Here is an 18,397-nt window from a genome sequence, read left to right on the forward strand (position 1 = left end):
GCTTTGCTGCAAGCAGCGCCTGCCGTCCAGCAGAGCCTTGATGAGCACAAGCAGGACACCTGAGCTGTGATAAATGTCCTGGTGATGACCAGAATCTGCCTGTGCTTGAGTAAGGGAGAGGCTACCCCGAGGAGCTGGAAACAAAGACAGGGAAGCTAGGTAACCTGACACCGGGCACGCTCACATCCTGGAATGAGGGAGTCTTCACTGAGCCTATTTCTTTAAGGGACATGTTTTCATTCTGCTTTGCTTCAAACAATCCCAGCTGAAGAGAGGAGCATGAAAATGCCCTCATCTTGTCTTACAGTGTTCAACTTTTGGAGAGGCATTAACATTTGGCCCACTACAGAGACTGTTCGGTTAACTAAAGAGAATGCTTTAGTAGAAGGGCCCTTGCTTAGGAGAGCAAAGGCATGGCTACACCTGCCATGCACTGCCTCATCTGGACCAAGGGGTTGTAGGAATTCAGTGAGAAATCCAAGTAAATGCTTAAAAGGGGGTGAAGTGCATAGCAAGCAACTCATATCTGTTAACTGCTATATTTATTACTATTAATGTTACTAGTATTGCTCATATTAAAAATTGTAATTTACTTGTGGGTGTCTTAAGTTTATGGTTTTCGTTTTCCACAAAAAGCACAATATAATCTGAGCTCAAAGGCCTTTTGGGGAAAATCTCAAGTCAATCTTTATAAATAATGAGATGAAACCACTGATATGCTCAAAGGAATTATCTGAAGGGTGTACAGATACCTTAGCCTCTATTATGAGTAAACTACAATGGACGCTTGAATAATGCCAGGGGTGAGAGACCCTGACCCTCCACCCCATGCAGTTGAAAATCTGAGTATAACTTTTGACTGCCTAAAACTTTAACTACAAATAGCCTCCTGTTGCCTGGAAGCCTTGCTGATAACATAAACAGTCAATTAACACAAATTTTGTATGTTAGATGTATGATACACTCTAGTCTTACCAGAAAATAAGCTAGAGACAAGAAAATGTTATTAAGAAAATCCCAGGCTGGGCGCAGTGGCTCATTGAGCCTGGAATCCCAGCACTTTGGGAGGCCGAGGCAGGCAAATTGCCTGAGCTTAGGAGTTTGAGACCAGCCTGGGCAACACGGTGAAACCCTGTCACTACTAGAAATACAGAAAAATTAGCCAGGCGTGGCGGCGTGCACTTGTAGTCTCAGCTACTTGGGAGGCTCCAGCAGGAGAACTGCTTGAACCTGGGAGGTGGAGGTTGCAGTGAGCTGAGATCACGCCACCACACTCCAGCCTGGGCAACAGAGAGAGACTTTGCTCTGCTCACCCCCACAAAACAGAGAAAATATATTTACTATTCATTAAGTGGAAGTGGATTATCATAAAGGTCTTCATTCTCATTGTCTTACTCTGAGTAGGCTGAGGAAGAGGAGGAGGAGGAAGAGGAAGAGAGGTTGGTCTTGTTGTCTCAGGGGTGGCAGAGGCAGAAGAAAATATGAGTGGACCTGAGCAGTTCAAACCTGTGTTAGTCAAGGGCCAACTGTAGTTAATAGAAAGTCTGCTAATGTATGAGAAGGACAGAAATCATACTACATATGTATAAAGGATACAATTTTCTAGAAAATGCCAAATGGCAAAAATGTTTTCAAAGTAAGCAATAGTTTTGATGCCATTTTACTTCTGTGTAATGCTTTCTTCTAAAACATGATCTCCTGATCAAAAATAAATAAGAGCTATGTGAGCTTTTACAATAACTAACTCAGAAGTAAAACCTATCATCAGTGCCTCTGTACAATAGCTTTTTCTCAAAATCTCTGTATCCTATCATTACGAAGTTGGAGTGTTTACAGTGTTCCCCCAATGAATGTCTTTTCAAATTGCCATAATTATTTTGATGCTAATTTTGATCTTAATCCATTTATCACACCAAATCAAATAATGCCGAAGTAAAACGATGTCTGCTAACAGGGAAAGGGTGACAAGAGAGGGAAAAAGTCCTTGGGTATAGAAGGTAATGCCTGTGAGGTCAGATTCTATCACATCTTTTTGTGGAAAGCAAAACCCACAAAACTAAGGCACCCACAAGTAAACTAAACCACGAAACTAGATTAGAGTGGATCTCAGACACCATGTTTTAAGCACTCCAGCAGAGGGAAAGCAGCAGTGAAATAGAAGCATCAAACATCTACAGAAAGATCCCCAATTCAAATGACAAGGTTGATAGAGTGCTAATTTTCACAGAACTGCAGAAATTACAGCTTAGCCACAGATGACCTTCAAGTGAAGAAATACTTTATGATCCATATACACTAAAGTTCACCAATTTATGTGGCTGATGCAAAAACATGCCTCCAACAGGCAGCAGTAAGACCACAGAGTTGATGTGAAATAAAATCACTCATCTGTGAAGGTTTTTACTTTAGCTTCTTCTGCCCTTTGTTGGACCATTTGATTGTCATCTTAAAACGTCAAAGCTTTATTGCAGAGTTTTTACCACAGGTAAAGGAATATTCATGGCACTAGTCCCTTATCCTGTCAAAGGCAGTATTTATATACATGAGAATATAAAACTGTTGTAACAAGGAAAAATGTCACGGATTTACAAGGGCTCAAGTTTACAAGGCAGCAAACTTGGTGTGCATGTTGCACCCCATGAGCCCTCTGATCAAAAAGCTAGTATTAAAAGCAGAGAAGTCTGTCCTTGATAGTTTTTGGACAAAATATCACTTGGTCTTGGAATGCAGTTAGAACTCCTCCACCCTCTTTTCACTCTAAGGATGCTGCTGAACCCAGGATGAAGGTGCAACTCTCAAGGGCAGCTCCGTTTCCTTGTAACTTCTACACAAATTCTAGTGTGTGCTATCAATTGAAATCATAAACCTTTCTAAAGTTTGAGGAATGAGAGAAATATAATTTGGTTTGTTAAATGAGTTTTCATATTCATAGCATCCCATTAAAGGAAGCATATACAATCCCTTTACTCAAATCTCTTCCAAGAATGAAGATAACACAATGTATTATAGAGAGAAAGAGACACATTTCGTTGAATTCAGAATTCTGTCTAGAAATGTTATTTTGCTGCATGAGTTCTAAACTAGATATATGACTTGAAACGTCATTTGGAACTGGGAATTCATCAAGTCAGTAAAATAATGGAGACATTTATCGAGAGACTCGGGTAAGAGGGAAGACTCACTGAATATATGTATGAATGAAGCAAAATAAGATTCAATGGAGAAACTAAAACTGTGATTGTCCTTTAAAATTAATTGTAGAATATTTATAATCCTAGCATACTACAACAGGTGTAAAATAAATACATTTTGATAGTCTGTGCATTACTTAAAACAAGTATCAAAATAATTTTTTTTCTTTTAATTTCATTTTAGCAACATTTATTTGGCCCCTCTTATAAGCCAGTCAAGTGGGAACCAGGTATCCGGTATTGAGTTGAGGTCCTAGGGAGTTTTACTTCTGGGGAAGCCTCTTGGATTCACCCAACAGATAACATTTTTGAAAGATACAAATTAATTTTGTAAGTCCAGTCTACTTTCCCATTGACAATTTACTCATGTTTATATTAATTCCATTGATTTTTAAACGGGGCACTGGCCCCTAAAGGTTAAAATTTAAAATATAATAAAACCTTTGAGGATCAGTAATCTTCAAAGTATTTTCTTACCACAGAAGCTCTCTTTAAAGACAATGTGGAACACTGGTATGCAAGGTAGATGAATGCAGAGTGGTTTTGGCTAAAGGAGAGCCCCAAATCTCAATCCCCATCAGCCTTGAAACCCCTAATACTCCAGGGAACAAGGTTTGAAGATCACTGCCGGAGTTCAATTCATTCATTCTGCCGATGAGCCAATGAGGAGATGGCCCCAGAGAGAGGTCAAGTTTTGGAGTTGTGATGGCGAAAGAGGCAGAGGAGCTTGTATCCTGGCTTTTCCAGTTATGACCCATGTAGCTTTGAGAGGTCGTTTTTCTCTGATGTTTCTGTTGCCTCATCTATGAAGCTGATATAACAGTTTACTCCAGCCCTCTAGGCCGCTGAAGTGAAAGTGCTTGTAAAACGTATAAGCCTATTCAAAAAGCAAATTGCTACAGCTGCTGCTCTAACAGAAGCCTTAAATCAGACAACTGGAAGTGAAGCCCAGAGATCTAAGTCACAGATAGACAGGAGACCTCTCTAGGGTTCTAGATAAGGCAGAAGGTAACGCACAGCGCTGGTTTCTTTGGCACTACTATATGATAAGCACCCCTGAGGAGGAATTCTTGGTTGGCATCTGCAGCAAGTTCTTTTGCTCAGAGAAACCTTCAGAAAATCTTATGTGCTGAAAAAACATGGCTTCTAAATAGTAGGAAAATATTTACCTCCATAGTCTGTGAAGCACCTGACACCTAAAGCACACTGGACACTTGGCAAGATAGTGTAGAGGGACAGATCTGCAACCAGACGGTGTGGTGTGAGCTCAAATCTAGCCCCATGATCACATGCTATGTGTTCCATCAACTACCTGCTGTGAGAATGAAGGGAGATGATGCACTAAAGGGCTGAAGTGCCCAGTGAATGCCAAGCAAAATGCCAGCTCCACTGTCTTCAACTTGTGCAATACCACGTCAGTTAGTCATGACAGTATGCAGCTATTAGTCCATTAACGTTCCTTTGTCTTTACTGGAAAATATACCGCTATTGAAATGAACCCTTAAAGCATCACCATCCATCACTGACAAGTGGGGACTGGGAACTTTGCAAGGTGGCAGTTTGTAAAGTATTTTACATATCAGAGCAATATTGCACAAATTTACAACAGAAGTAGCACCCCCTGTGGAATGTCCTAAGAAGTGTACAGTGGTCCTACTTATGGGTAAAGCTAAGTGCCAATAAAGAGGTGAATTCTCAGTATGAGACATAAGAACACTTCAGATAGCACTTCAAAGCTAGGTTTCAATCGTGTGAAAAATAAGATACTGACTGGATGAAAAGATCTAATAATCATAAAATGGTTTTAAACATAGTGGAATTTAAAATTAATAAGATACTGCAAACATGTGTAACATGAAGTTTTATTACTAAAATATAATAAGAAATTAAAAAATGTTGCAGATTTGACGTAAAATGTCTTCAAGTGATCTCTTAATTTCCTGTTTCTTAATAGTAGATTTAAAGTCATGTATTCATATAATTTTTCCTTATTATACTTGGCATATTAATCTAATGCTTAGCTTAAAATAAGAGAGAGGTGCTCTGAAAGGCTCCGAATGAGGCAATTTACTTTGGCTTAACACTCTTGGAGACTACCTTAGAAGAGCTGCAGATTCGGTTATGAATATGACCACTGTACACAGGTGATGAACACAGCATTAATTTCAGTTTAGCAACACTGATTGGGCCCCTCCTATAAGCCAGTAAAGTGAGAACCAGGTATTGAGTTGAGGCCTTAAGGAGTTTTACTTCTGGGGAAGTTGGCTTCACCAAACTGAAAACATTTTGGAAAGTTACAAATTAATTTTGTAAGCTAAATCATACTTTCCCATTGATAATTACTCAGGTTTATATCAATTCCATTGATTTTTTAATTGGGCACTGGTCCCTAAAGGCTAGAGCTCCGTGTGCAAATGGCCAGTGCCCAAGAACTGCAGTGGAGAATAAGCCACCCTGCAAAAAGCAGAATGCAGCACACTTTATAACAGGGACATCTGTGGAGGGTTCAAAGTACAGAAAACAGATATCTGGTGGAGAAGAAAGTGAACACGATCTTAAAGTGCTTCATAAATCAGTGTGTCAGAAGTATTCGAGAGTTCCTTATACTCTAAAAACGAATGTGAAACTTTTTTAAGCCCAAGTTCAACACAAACATCTCTCTGGCTCATAGGCCAATGGTCAAAATCTTAAATCTAGAAGTGTATCAACTTTCTGTTTGTTTGTTTTCTTGAGATAGAATCTCGTTCTGTCACCCAGGCTGGAGCGCAGTGGTGTGATCTCAGCTCACTGTAACTTCCATCATCTGGGTTCAAGTGATTCTCCTGCCTCAGCCTCCTAAGTGGCTGGGATTACAGGCACCCACCACCACATCTGGCTAATTTTTGTATTTTTAGTACAGATGGGGTTTCACCATACTGGTCAGGCTAGTCTTGAACTCCTGACCTCAAGTAACCTGCCTGCCCTGGACTCCAGGAGGGCTGGGATTATAGGTGTGAGCCACCATGCCTGGCTAAAAGTGTATCAGCTTTACAGGACTTTTCAGTTGATTAAAGAAAGGGGGCATGACCTCCACAAAAAGTAATTTTTTCCCTTTACCAATACAGCATGAAATGTTGAACTACAAATACAACTAGGAGAGTAAATGAAAATGAAGGCTGCTTTTTCTCCTGTTTTTGATGCCAACTGCCAGGTTCAGAGTGTGATGCGTCAATCCCTTTCTGACTGCCCTAGCATCCTGCGGGGTAGCCACTCTAACACCCCCTGTAAAACAGTGTCCAGAGGGAAAGTCCTGGCAGGTGCAGGGTGAAATCTACTCCTTATACTATGCTTAGAATCCAGTGCCACTCGGTGGGGACATTTACCATCATTTTCTTGGTAGTGATCCATAAAATCCCTGCTGGCACCTGACAGCAGCCTCTAGGGATATAATCCTCACGAACAGGTAAAGAGTGAAGCTTCACAATCCATTCTATCTGGGGATGGAGAGTTTAAGGTATACATGATGGTAAGTTTTCCAGTGAAAAATCATGTTTAAAAAATGGAGATTTTGCCAGGCATGGTGGCTCATGCCTATAATCCCAGCACTTTGGGAGACTGAGGCTGGAGAATCACAAGGTCAACAGATCGAGACCATTCTGGCCAACATGGTGAAACCTTGTCTCTACTAAAAATACAAAAATTAGCTGGGCACGGTGGCGAGTGCCTGTAGTCCCAGCTACTTGGCAGGCTGAGGCAGGAGAATCGCTTGAACCGGGGAGGCGGAGGTGGCAATGAGCAGATATTGCACCACTGCACTCCAGCCTGGAGACAGAGCAAGACTCCATCTCAAAAAAAAAAAAAAAAAAAAAAAAAAAAAAAAAAGGAAAAATGGAGATTCAAGTCTACTGCTGGAAGGATTGGAAAACACAGAGAATCTTATAGAACCACATAAATTAGAAATGAAATTAAAATCAGAAACACTACTTATAGGCCAACTGTCACTAGAATGATGCTTGAAAATATTATAGTTCATCTTCTCTTTAGCGAGGTGCACACCATCCATGCCTTCTGCTGACTCCTTTTTTTCATCCACTATATATGATTCAGATGGCAGCCAGCAAGGTCTTGGTCACGAGCACACTTCAGGAGCCCGCTGACCTCAGGAAAGACAGCCTTGTAACTTCTGAGGATACACAGGACAGACCACTAATATGGCGAACTAGTCTGAACCAAAGATTCAAATACAAACAGTTCCGTGGTGGATTCTCTCATATGCCATTGATCCGGACCACCCAGGAGTTAGCCATACTCTTCTACATACCCAGAGCTTCGGCTCTGCCTAAAATTCATCATTTTCTTGGATCTCCTCAGATTTTCTTTACTTCCAACTCGAGCACTACTAGCTACCGTTCTTCTTAGGATGAATTTTCAAATATAGTTTTTAACCCTGTACAAGAATGTCAGAGTCTCAAGGTGGGAAAGGTTCTTCATCCCCATTTCACCCCTGGGCAAACTAGACACTGGATCCGTCATTTTAATGGAACAGCAAATGACAAGAAGATTAACACAGGGAACATGAAGCCGGGGGAGGCGTGGATGGCAGGAGTGGCCTGCACTCTGTATTCTTCATGGGCCCTGGAGTGTGGGCTTTTAAGGTGCCACTTCCCCGAAATAGCGGAATTAACACAATTAGTGAACGTGGAGACAATCCCAAATAATTGAATCTCTGAATATTGAATCTGTGAGTCCATAGGGAACAATCGATTTGAGCAAAATTTAAAAAATGAATAAATAAACTATGTAATCTGAATTCTGGAAACAAAACCCTATTTCAAAAGCAGTTGAGGACACCAAATTCAAGCAGCCTTTGAACAAAGCTAATTATGCCTTGATTATTCCTTACTTTGACTAGTTTAAAGTTTCACCCAAGTTCTTACAATTCTGTACCATAATGTTCAACTACATCTAACCATAAATAACCCAATTTCTTCTGTTTCTTCTCCCCTCTCTTGTTTCTGACTTCATTTTTGCCTTTCTTTCTCCAGCAATAGACTGTGTCTCCCCCTCTTTCAGTGAAATAATGCTTCCGGCCCTGCTAAGCCTTGTGCTGCTCTGTCTTATATCTGAAGATGGAGCTTGTGAGAGGCAGTGACCAAAAAGACAGATGAGCAATGTACAGTGAATTCCCTTCATATGCACAAAAAACTTCAGTCTATTAAATTCCATAAACATTTCCTTAAATTTTTTTTTTAAGAGACAGGATCTTGTTCTGTGTCACTCAGGCTGGAGCACAGTGGCATGATCACAGCTCAACAAAGCCACAAACTCCTAGGCTCAAGTGGTCCTCTTGCCTCAGCCTCCCAAGTAGCTGGGACCACAGGTGTGTGCCCCCATGATAAAAACAAACAAACAAACAAACAAAAACAAAACAGAGATGGGGGTCTCACATCTACCAGTGAGGAGATGTGTTGCCCACGCTAATCTTGCCCTCCTGGGCTCAAATGATCCTCCCACCTCAGCCTCCCACAGCACTGGGATTACAGGTATGAGCCACTGTGCCCAGCCCCACAAACATTTCTTTATCCTCTGCAGTTTGCTAGATTCTGTGCTCGATTCTACAGATTCAGAGTTAAAACATAATTCTTACCCCCAACTTGCTTATAGTCTACTAGAGTGAGGTAGAAAAATTTTACTATAACTTAAATCAGAATTTTACAAGTGCCTTTAATGTACTCACAGACTAAAGAATGTACATGACTAGGTGCTCACAGTCATAAGGAACTGTGAGGACACAGAATGTAAATGATGAATAAATGGCGACTTAAGGATAAGAAGCCCACATGGGAGGGAGAATCTGAACTGGTTCTTCACAGTTTAGACCGAGTTCCTCTTCCTTCCTGCTGATGCGGTTATTTTTCCCCAGATGGTTTGTCTCTACATGCCCACTAAGACGTCACTCTACTATGGGCAGTTAAGAACTGACAATAGCTTTCCATTCTGTGTTGTTGATGAAAATTTTTATTTTCACAAAGGCTTCCCAGGTGGGTAAATCACTTGATTCCTCTTCAGGAAGTGAATCAGTCCATAGAATAGCACTGACGCTGCAGAGCCATCTATGATCTCCTCTAGGATTTCAACCCTAGCCCATGTGCTCGCAGCTCCCTGTACAGAAGAGTTGGGAGGGCAAGGCTTATTTATTCATCCCCTCGAGCATCTGAGAGTCTAGGTTCTTTGATGAAGGTAAAATTTTTAAATAAATTGATCATACAAATTAAGAGATAACACATAAACCCTCAGAGACAGCAAAGAATAATTCCAAGACTACTTAAATATATGTACATGGTATACATTAAATTGTGAAGAAATTTGTTGCATGGATTATGAATTTGTTGAAAGAATAAATTTCAAAAATTCTTAGATTCCCCCCCACACCCAAAAACCCGTTGCTTCTAAAGGAAAAAGTAACTTTTGAAATGGGCATTAAAGGAACTCTTGGGCATTAAGAGAGTGGAACTGATAAGGCATTTCGGGCAAGCAGCAGACCATAAGCTCTGAGGAGCCAGGTGTGTAGCAATATGAGTAGAATAACAGACACTGACTTTGAGTAAGCAGAAGAGCCCAGATGAGAGGTGGCTTTGGAATTTAAATTTGGTAGACAGGTAACTGGGAGAAAGTAGGTTTCAGAGCAGGGAAGTAACAGGATGAAAACTGTTTGTAAAAGAATTTTCTGGCCAGGTGTGGTGGCTCATGCCTATAATCCCAGCCATTTGAGAGGCTGAGGCAGGCAGATCACTTGAGGTCAGGAGTTTGAGACCAGCCTATCCGATATGGCGAAGCCCCGTCTTTACCAAAACTATAAAAATTAGCGGGTGTGGTAGCACACGCCTGCAATCCTAGCTGCTTGGGAGGCTGAGGCAGAAGAATTGCTTGAAACTGGGAGGCAGAGGTTGGAGTAAGCTGAGACTGCGCCACTGCACTTCAGCCTGGGCAACACAGCCAGACTGTGTCTCAAGAAATAAAAATGAGAAAAAAAATTTTCTGCCTCCTACATGGACCGGTGTGGGAGCAGAAACTAGAGGCAGGTGACCAGCATATGGCTAAGTCAGTAATGGGATTGTCTGGTGATGAAGAGGGCTGTGCTGGGGCATGAGCCCTCCAGGAGGAGTCAGCAGGGCTCAACACCTGAACAGGCAGGCATAGTAAGGGACAGTCACTTGGGAGCCTTCTTTCCAGAGGAAGGGTCTCCACTGACTGTCATGGTGAGTGAAAGCTGTCTCTTTTTGACCAAGGGTGATGTGGAGCTTGATTTTAAATGTATCATAGAGAACTGGACCTGTAGGACTCAAGTAAAGGCAAAACATAAGTATTTCAGGAGCATGAAGGGCCAGTGCTCTGTGAAGCTCTGTCTAAAGACCATGCAAGGAGAGGGCAGCATTGCTCCCCTGGTGAATAGAAGGAATTTCCAGAAGAAATGCTGATTAGCAATATATTTAGGTTTTTGGTTGCATCTCTGAACACAGACACACAGACATGACACCAGATTTGAATATTTAGCATTCTTTTATCCTATGCTATGGAAGAGGGAGACCCGTGTGGAGAAGCTACTCCAGTGCTCACTAAACACCGGGTCCTGGCAAGCATCACATCTCTCTGAACTTCTCTGAGTACTCAGAATGCATGACTGCGTTCTCCATCCATGCCTACAGATGGTAGCACATGGTTTACAGGTTGAAAAGAAAGTGAGAAGGTCTGCAAAGTCTAGGTTTTCTCCTGGCACAACTGCAATCACTGTTTAAATCTCCTCTCTTTCACCTGCGTCCTCCTAACAGTCTCTTTCCCTCTTCGTACGACCTTTTTGGTCTCTTTCCTACTCTAATTGATTGAAGATTTTCATGGTTTCTACAGATCATTCTAATATTCCACTAGACATTGATGTTTCCTTGTAACCTTTCCATTCTACCTTCCCTGTTGTCCGACTTCCCTCAACTGGCTTTCCTGTTGCATGTATGACCCTGATATTGTAAAGAAATTAACTGGTGTGCAAGGTCTGGATAGGGGTTTGATAGAAGAGCCTTGGGTAGACTTGGGCTTTATACCCAGTGTATGTCTAACCACATGGCTGCCCTTTGGTCTGAAGTTTAGCCTCTGATTCCCGTATTACACATATCCCATATCTACATATTGAAGATTCTAATGCTTCTCTGAAGGGCAAGTAAAGACTGCACAAAATGTCTCCAGCACAGGACCACAGGGCAGTCCTTCTATAGTCCATGGGCATAACTGCAGCCCATCCTTCCTCTCTGCTGATCTTTGTAAGAAAACCAGTGACTACATTTACGATGACACAATTTCTATTATAACAGCCATTAATAAACAACTATGCAGGTAGTAATACAGAATTTGTCTTTCATTTGATTAAAAAAATTTAAATATGTCAAAATTACTCAATTTTTTTTTTTTTAAATAGGGTCTTGGCTCTGTCACTTAGGCTGGAGTGCAGTGGCATGATCACAGCTCACTGCAGCCTCAAACTCCTGGGATCAAGCAACCCTCCCACCTCAGCCTCCTATACAGCTGGAACTACAAGTGCATGCCACAATACCTGGCTAATTAAAAAAATTTTTTTTTGTAGAGACAGGGTCTCACTATGTTGCTCAGGCTGGTCTTGACCTCCTGGTCTGAAGCCATCTTTCCAACTCAGCCTCCTAAAGTGTTGGGATTACAAGCGTAAGCAACCAACACCCTACTGTAATTTGACAATTTAAATTCCAATCAATAATTTTTTGAAGTTCACAATAAATGTGTGTTAAATTCTCAAATACAGAATTCTACTTCTGAGTATGAGGGGGACTATCCCTATATCTATCCTTAGAGAAGCGTATACAATTTTTATGACTAAGTAAAAGAAAACATGTAAAATCCCTGCTTTTTCTCCCCAGAGAATGCCCTTTCCTTTTCCTCTTTTTAAAAAAGCAGCAAGCAAGCCTGGCTCCTGGCACAGTGGGTCTCACTGTTATGCCAACTCTCCTGATTCCTGAGGAGACCTTGCTCAAGGTCAGCTGAGATGGCCTCAGAGGAGCCACACCTGACTGTACTGCTGGAATCTGATCTTGAGTCATTCTCTTGGGAAACAGCTGATCTGGAGAGAGGCACAAGTCAGGGGTGCTGGCACGAGAGGGTGATGAGTCATTGACGAGGTACAAACCTCTCATTCTGGAGGACCAGCTTTAGGAAACACCGAGTTGGAAAAAAAGGTGTCTGGGGAAAATCAGCAAGCATTTTTGGTCAGGCCCATTTAACATACAAAATAAATGTGCGAGGGCTGTTGTTCCGAGCAATTTCTCAAATATCTAGCATGCACCATATTAAAAAGGCGAAAATCTGAAGAGAAGTTTTGAAAAAGGAAACCTTCAAGGAGAAATGGATTTTATCAATTACTTAAGTTTGAATAAGATAACAAGAAACAAAAAACAAAGGAAGCCTTCAAGCTTATTTCCTGAAATTGTAATTACATGCATAATGCACAGATATGGGTGTTTGTGTATTCCTTTAAAAATGACTTACATATATACACTACTCAGGACATTTCATGTTCCAGGATGAAAAAACTCAAAAAGGTTTGACCAAAAGAACATTACAATATCATTTTATTTCATGACTTCATTTGCCTTTTAGTTTCCTTAAACAAGGAGCCACTTTTAAAAAGTCCCAGTGTGTTCTCTAAAAACAAAGTAATCTTAAACTCATATATTGAGAGCAGTGAACATTTAATGGCGTTAATAATGCATATGAATTCATAAGGCTGCTTATCTGTAATTTAAGAATCTAGGAAAGAAAAATGTTTTAATAAACTTTAAATGCAATAATAACCTGAAAGTTAAAAACATTTGGATACAGATAAGAAACAAATTATGCTTTTCACAGCATTCTTTACAGCACTTTAAAAAATGTTTCAATCTACATTGGAAAACTGGTATAAAAACAACTCGAAGTAACTTGTGCACATTGACTTAAGGTTATTTAAGAATTAGGTATCTTAGGTATCGGGGCTAGGATTTATGCCTGCAACCCAGCTGACACTGTGTTGGTGAGTCACATGGCTAAGCTCTTTCTAACCTTCCTGATCTAGGTAAATAATAGTATTGATAAAGCTCAAGCCAGTTACTTATGCCTGTGAAGGTAACTGTCTGCCTGCTTTGGATGGTTTGCCTTGATGCCGGTAGGGACCCGCCCCTTGTTGTGTACCTAGGCTATATCAGGCATCTCCATTGCTCTGTCTTGTTACTTTCCCTACAACCCCACTGCCTTGCTGTTCTTCTTACTTGGCATATGAGAAACTGAGGCTCACAGAAATAAAGAAAACCATCCCAGTCCACCCAGCTGGTTACTAAGCAGACGAGCTGAGGTAATGGCCAGGCCTACTAAACTCTGTAGTTCTTCCCTGGCCACCAGGGCTGCGAACAACTGCTGTGGGCAACCATCCTGGTGAGCAGAACATCACACAGCCATGTACGAGAGAGAGGAGGGGTGGTGGGATCACAAGAGGGAACAACATGTCCTGGCTTGCTTTGACTTCCCAGTTCTAGCACTGCCAAGTCCCATGTCCCAGGAAATCCCTCAGTCATGGGCAAATCAGGATGGATGAGCTCCCTAGAATGGTGCAGAATGAAGAACATGGGACTGTTGGAAGGCATTCCCCACTAAGTACACTGGCACTTGGGTGCAGTTTTACAACCTCAGCTCCACAAGTGCTGGCGATGGCAGATGCAAAGCTCCTTCCAGTCAACAGGAGCCCCAGGCTTTCGTATCAGAGCTTCTTATATCTGAGATAAGAAGATAAGTAAGATGGCGATAAGAGTGAGAGACTTCAGAGTAGAGCACTGAGGGGTGTTGTTGGCTTTCTCTTTAATTCCTGTTTCTACAGATTGCACAATTCTGCCCGGCACAGGCTGATTCTTATTTGTCAGCCCAAGTTAGATTCTTAGGTTCTAGAAAAGCGATCGCATCACCTGACAACATCCTGCATAATGCGATAATAATAAATTACAAAATACATGGCTTACTATATAAGCAAGGGTACATTACAAATGGATGCGGGACAGGAAGCTGGAGGAAGGCTGTCAATCAAATCCAAGCATGGGGCCACTCAGAATGTGGGCACTGAGGCTGAGGCTCTGTTCTCCTGAGGGTTGCTCTTTACACTTTTCAACTTGTGGTGGAAATGAGGGAACTGGAGAGCTGTCTTCATTTTCCTAAACATTTCTAACCTCCTCATTTGGTGTTACTGAGCTCTCAGTCCCTCCATAAAAGAGGGAACCATCTGTACTTTGACCACCATTCTTCCACTTCCTTAGCTCCTTCCTGGAAGATCGTCTGACTGTAGGAAGAGACCTGGAAAAAATGTTCCCAGGCTCTCCATCAGCTGTGGGGACCAGAAAGGATTCCCGGGAGCAGTGGGGATGTGGGGAAAAGCACCCTGCCATTCCCAGGCCTGCTGGCCGGCCATCCTCCAAAGATGCTCCACCCGCTCAGTCTCAGTTCCTGGACTGGAATTTAAGTTCTGCTCTCTCCACCCTGCCTCCCTTAAGGAGCCAGCCTGCAAAGCTCTCTCCTGGTCACCCACTCCCAGTGCCCCTGCTGCTGACCCTGCACCACCATCTCATTCCCCAAGCACAAAGAGGTAACTTCTGGCCAGGCCAGGTGGCTCATGCCTGTAAACCCAACACTTTGCAAGGGCGAGGCGGAAGGACTGCTTGAAGCCAGGAGTTAATATCAGCCTGGGCAACATAGTGAGACCCCATCTCTATGAAAAATTTTTTTAAAATTAGCCAGGCATGGTGGTGCACATTCATAGGCTTAATTACTCAGGAGGCGGAGGCAGCAGGATCACTTGACCCCAGGAGTTCAAGGCTGCAATGAGCAACACACCATTGCCCTCCAGTCTGGGCAACAGGGCAAAAACCCATCTCTGAAAAAAAATAATTTTTTTTTTTTAAAACACAGAGGACTTCTAAATTCTTGGGAGATTACCTGATAAACAGCACACAGCATTTAACAAACTAACAACTAGCAGATATGCAGAAGGTGTATCATGAAACCCCTTGGAACGGCAAATGGCCATCACTGATACTTTGGTCCTGGAGAAGACCTCAAAAGGTGGGTATTTTATTTTATTTCATTTCATTTCATTTCATTTCATTTATTTATTTTTGCCAGACAGTAAAATATCTGAAACCTCAGCTATTTTGTCTTAGTGCAATAATGACACAGGTTTTCATAGAGAATCAATACCTCCTTCTCAGAATGGATCAAAGCAAAGCAATATGCTTACCTGAGAGGGGAATGAGTATTTTATGGATGGTAGGCAGAGGTCACAGGAATGCTGTCCTTTCTTAAAATGCTCTCTGCAGCAGGAAATTGCTAAAAAAAAATCAAAGGAAGAAAAGATTGCTTTTGCCTTTTTATTTGATAAAAATAGGCAGGCTATTAAATACACTTAGCAACAGAGAATGGTAATTCTTTTAAAAATTGGTCAATACAGGCTGGGTGCAATGACTCACACCTATAATCCCAGCACTTTGGGAGGCCGAGGGAGGCAGATCACTTGAAGCCAGCAGTTGGAGACCAGCCTGCCCAACATGGTGAAAACCTATGTCTACAATCAAACCACAAAAAAACAAAACAAACAAACAAAAAAACCCCACAAAAATTAGTTTGGTGTGGTGGTGCTACTCGGGAGGCTGAGGCACAAGAATCGCTTGAACCTGGGAGGTGCGGGTTTCCGTGAGCTGAGATCGTGTCACTGTACTACAGCCTGGATGACAGAGCAAGACTCTGTCTCAAAAAATAATAAAAATAGAAACTGATCAATATATTTAAAAAAAGATAGCACACATGTCAGTACACCAAAATGCATTAGTTTTTACTACTTCATTTGGAAACTGTTTTGTTCACTTCAACTATTGTTTCTTTTTTAAAAGAGACATTTAACCATGGATAGCAATTACGTAGAAAGAAGAATATAACATCAAGTTGTGATGAGTCGCATAAATAACGTTTTATGTGACATCATAACTTATTTCCAGGGCTATGAAAAAGTGTTAGAGTTTTAAGGGGCCTCAGAGCCTCTGGTTCTATAGCCCCATCTACAGAACTGGAAACTGAGGCCCATTCAAAGTGAGAGGCTCCACAGCACCACTCAGCTGGCTGGGGCAGAGCTCTTGATTGCCTCAGGAGCACCCTTCATCTGCACTGTAGCACCCCCATGCCAGGAATCATTAATTCTCTCATTCATTCAACAGGTACTGACTGAACACTTTCTACGGACCAAGTACTGTTCAAGGCTCTGGGGGTTAAGACAAAAAACCTCTGACCTCATGGAGTTTACATTCCAGAAAGGGGAAACTAAAGAAATAAACAAATACAGTAAATACTATCTCAGAATGACCCACTGAGGTGGCTCCATTAGAGCGAAATCCTTCAGGCAGTGGGGGAACAAGCCATGGGCTCTCTGGGGAAGCACATTCCAGGCAGCAGGGGGAGCAGCAGCGCCACTCTCCACGCTGTGCAAAGGCACCGGAGGTCGGTGTGGCTGTGAGGGTGGGGGATTGGTGGACACTGTGTGGCAATGGATGGGCCCACCAATGGAAAGTCGGTGTCATGGACAGGCAAGCTGATGAAAGCCAGAGCGTTGGAGAATAGCTACTTAAAGAGGGGTAGCAAAGGAGACAGGGAAAAAACAAACCACAGACAAGAGAGCAACACAGGAGAATTGTTTCCTGTCCTGGAGGTCTGCTGGGTTAGAGAGGGGCTCTAAGGGGCTACCATCCAACTCAGGCAGTGGGGTGGGGTCTGGAGGGCGGGAAAAGTAAAGTCTGCACATTTTACAGCGTTTGAAAAAGTAAGTGTGGAAGCCTGACTAGGGTAACACATGACAGAATTAGGAGGATTTCCTGACTGCAGGATCTATAGAAGTAGAAATGCAAAATCTGTTTCCATGTAGAGATTTTACTGGTGGCAAGATCTTCTGCAAATAGGTGACCCCTAAAGTGGACTTCTCCTCCAAATTTGACAAGATTTAAAATTTAAATCCAATTAAATGTATAAGAAAAGCAAACACCTTCAAGGTGAAATCCAAGTGTTATAATCCAGTCTCAAATTTTACAAGCTTGTCTTTAATAAGCACATACAAGATAAATGACTTTCAGGAGTCTACATGCAGCCAAGAGTAAATGACAATTCCTGCCAATGCAAACAGTTCCAAAAGTAATCACTAAATTACTTAAGAGTATAATAGCAATCAAAGTGTTTGGTGATTCATCTAAGATGCATTTCTAAATTCTGGATACGTTAAAGAAAACTTCAATTCCCACAGGATGTAAATCTATGAACATATTTCCATGTAACAACCTAGTGTGTATTCTGAGAAGAGTTAGCAGGTAGAAGAGAAATGATACTTTACATGTATTGAAATCAATAAAAAACACAAAAACAGAATATGAAGCGAGGCCAGCTTCAACTTAATGCTGAGTTGTGAATGTGATGTCAAGATGGGCAGGAAATAGTTATGGGTTGGGTACCATCTCTCCTCTCCTGAAGCCCTCCCTGGCACTCCTCACCCCCTTTCTAAAAAACTGGTTGCCCCTCCTTGGTATCACCAAACTATGTATCTCTATCTGCCTCATGTACCCCTATTATTATTAATTTAGCTGCTTCTCTTCCTCAGTAGTCACTTCTTACAGGAAGGGACTGTGCCTTTTTTCTCTTGATAAAGCTTAGCACAGAGCTTAGCACAAGGTGAGTGTCCATGACCATAGAATACTACAATGAAAAATAACTACACTTAGATGAGAGGCCTAATACCTTTTCACATATTTTTCCAATCCAGGCAACTTTAACAGGTCAACCCTGAAATATTTATCAATTGCTAATGACAAATATCTATCAGGTTTTTGGATTATCACAGATGCCAAGTGACCAGCCACAAATCCACCTATAGATATTACCATGGAAACTCTTACATGTAATATCATGCACTACCCATTTCTCTTTCCTCTTCACAAATATTTTCCACACCTTGTTCAGCCCAGTTACTTTGCAGCACATCATATTTTTCATGGAATGACTTCATTTTGAAACTAGTGACCACTTTTCCTATTTAGACCTCAGGAGAAAATGTTAGAAAGTATCCCTTGTAACAGAAAATGTTTTAATTTTAAAATATAATA

General features: G+C 41.7%; 1 protein-coding gene across 5 annotated transcripts in view; it reads right to left on the reverse strand.

Moving 5' to 3' along the window:
• Window positions 1–18,397, reverse strand: part of LOC105482253 (family with sequence similarity 110 member B) — a 152,159-nt gene that overhangs the window by 55,434 nt on the left and 78,328 nt on the right. For 3 of the 5 annotated variants that reach the window (XM_011742279.3, XM_011742281.3, XM_011742278.3), the window contains one exon: window positions 15,502–15,590. The exons of the other annotated variants lie outside the window; for them this stretch is intronic. The gene's annotated coding sequence lies outside the window, so the exon portion shown is untranslated. The remainder of the gene's footprint in view (window positions 1–15,501; window positions 15,591–18,397) is intronic. 5 annotated transcript variants of the gene reach the window in all.

The sequence above is a fragment of the Macaca nemestrina genome, chromosome 8 (assembly GCF_043159975.1).
Source record: "Macaca nemestrina isolate mMacNem1 chromosome 8, mMacNem.hap1, whole genome shotgun sequence".
Taxonomy (NCBI): Eukaryota; Metazoa; Chordata; class Mammalia; order Primates; family Cercopithecidae; genus Macaca; species Macaca nemestrina.